The following is a 3099-nucleotide window of genomic DNA, read 5'->3' on the forward strand; positions in this document are numbered from 1 at the left end:
CTCAAACACTTTCTTTATGGAGTTTTTTCCCATATTTTTTTTATATTTACATAATGTTTCATGAGAGACATGCAATTTCAGGGCCATTACACGACTGTGTTGCCTTGGGTTAGACTCAACAAGCGTCTTCAAAACATCAATATCAATTCCAACATGTCAGCCCCTGTCATCACAGTTTTTAAGGCTAAAGTCACCTGAAAGAAATTTGCTCAACCATCGTTGACACTTACGAACGTTCAAAACATTTCCATTAATTTCTTACATATTTTTTGTGGCTACAAAGGCGTTATTTCCCTTCTTGTATTCAAACAGCATTACATGCCGAATGTGTGTCTGGTCTGTGCCATCACTATAAGGGATTATAGGAATTATAGGGATTATCTCAAGATGTCCGTCATCTATCAGACTGTCTCGTGAACCACTTCTGGTAAGATCAACTGACAAATCCAGGGCTTTGCTTCCCACTCCCTACCCCACCACCACCTGTTACAACTTATTCAGTAATTGCACCTCCTCCCCCTATTTTGTTGTCCATACTCTGTAGTTATTACCTGAATGTCTGCTATGTGTAACAGACACTTGACAAGAGATGAACAAGAGGCTGTTTCCTGCATTTTTCGTACTTCCCAAAAATAAAATGCCATTAACTGTTTTCTTCTCTCGTATTGTTCCTTTGTTGGTATGTTGTTTTGTCCCTCAGGAGTTTTTGAGTATGAGGACCGGAACCCTTATTCTTTGACGGGTATTTTCTAAAAGAGAATTCCTGAAAATTTTCCTCTGTTTCAGGGTTTATAAAGTGTCTGATGAACTATTTCAGTCTCAGAAGTGTTTCCTGCTGTACAAGTTGAGGGTGACACCGCAGCTCCAGGTGACAGGATATCGCTGTTCTATTCTTTCACCTAGAACAGTGGTTTCCAAACTGTTGTCACAGCAAGTTGCTATTGGTGTTGCGAGTTTCGCCAAACGAAGAATAATTAATAACATAAAAAAAAATACAAAAAATTAATGTGGCAGCAGGGGGTGTCTTGCAAATCAGTTAAGTGGGTTAGGGTGTCATCAGTGGAAAAACTTTGGAAACCACTGACCTAGAATATGATTCTCTCCGTAATTTGTGATTGCTCCCCCTCTTAATTGGATCGCGACCTACATGCAAGAGTTTAATTGGATATTGAACAGGGGGAAGAGAAAGGATTGTTCGTTCGTAAACGACAATTTTTCAATACACATATCAGATTTGCCATTTTCTCCATTTTATTTCGTCAATCCCCCGGTGGGACAGCGGTGGTAAGTCTTCAGATTTACAACGCTAAAATCAAGGGTTCGATTCCTTTCGTTGGACACAACAAATAGCCCGATGTGGTTTTGCTGTAACAAGACACACACACTATTTGGTCAGATCTTCATCCTTGTGATCTGTCTGTATTTTGGCTTTTTGGGACGCAGAGGCTTCCAAATATTAATTTAAATCAACATCGTCTGTTCGGTTACACGGTGCATAGCAAAGGGGGAGTTATTAGACTAAGTTCATACACATACAAGCGAAGGATTTTAACAGTATTGTTAACCCATTAATCCATACTTTTTAATATAGTATGGCTAAGTGTATTTGAATGTTATGGGGTGTTTTTATTCTAAGATATCTTTTTTATAGATCTTTTTTTCTCATATTCAACAAGTAGCTTTGTGCAAGTTGTTTTTCTTGCTTTACATGTTTGTTTTTGAACACGGTATGATAATAATATGTACAAGTGTATGTGAGTAAGTGTTTATTCCTGGAACTATAGATATAGTAAATATAGTGTGGTGATTTCATGTACACAGAAGTTCGCGGTGTTCATGCTGGTGAATACAATCAGTCAAAATAATTTTAAAACTTATAGGTATCGTGATGAACATACGAGAGTTTTTATAGTACGTTAACCGGTATAGATGTAAACTTTTAACTGTTCATAAAGCTCTTTGTCAACTATTTATTGGTTAGAAGAAGCTATTGATTGAGTGAGCCATTTTCACAACTGATATGGACGAAGAGAAGTTGAAACGGGATTAGTAATCTGTTGTTAATTTCGGTACATACGGAGATAATAAGCGCACTAAACCCGTCTTTAGGTTTATGATACTTTTTTACACTCAACCTTCTATATGTTAAGCTCGCGTATTACTCACAACTGGTTGTATGTTACGGCTGCGTGTTACACTCAACTTGAACCAAGTGAAGCAACAGGGACAGTTAAGACAATGTTGCAAAGATGATTCAGAAACTAAAGGTCAATTACAACCACATACTGTTTCCTTGCATCGAATGTAAAAGCTTGTTAAGTGTGAAGGTATACAGCTGATTGCCAAAAATCAAACGATTTATTTGGAACTTGTCATCAGTAAAGCAAAACAACTTTTAAATATTAATAAACTGATGAGTTAGAAAACAAACAATTTAAAGAGAAACGTCTGTTATTAAAGACTTGGTGTTCAGTTACAACCTTACTCGTCAAGGATAACTTCTGTGTTATAGAAATGCATTCTCGTCAAAAACGATATTTTATTTTTTTGCAGTTCGTAGTTTGCGAGAGTTTTGTTGTTTGTACTAGGTGTAGTATTAGATTATTTTCTGTCATTTAAATGTCACCGAACAAACATATAAAAGAGAGAGGGGTCATAATTTGTTATAACTGTAAGCGTTACCTGAATGATTACTCATTGCAGTCATTTTACTGTAAATATGATGCAATACCTAAGTGTGTGTGTGTTGGCATCCATCACACACAGTTCGTTGGCTCGATTACCGTAATTTTTGGTATGATAACTGTCAGTTTTTAAAAAATAACATTATTAATATATGGGTTCTGTTGTTTTTTTTTGCCAGTTGTCGAAATAAATGGCTTTTACTTATGTTTCTTAGTAGTATAAATATATACTATGTTGTTGTTGGGCTTAGTATTCTTCTACAGTAGGTGTTTGTGACTTGTTATCGATAAATTCAACGATGAATAAACAACACACACTTTATTTGTTTTCAAAATATATATATTGTTACGTCTCTGGTCGTTCGTTAATTTCCCGTATAATTCTTTCGGATGAAACTTTAGCGATACAAATCCT

This window comes from Limulus polyphemus, unplaced genomic scaffold (genome assembly GCF_000517525.1).
Source record: "Limulus polyphemus unplaced genomic scaffold, Limulus_polyphemus-2.1.2 Scaffold3728, whole genome shotgun sequence".
NCBI lineage: Eukaryota > Metazoa > Arthropoda > Merostomata > Xiphosura > Limulidae > Limulus > Limulus polyphemus.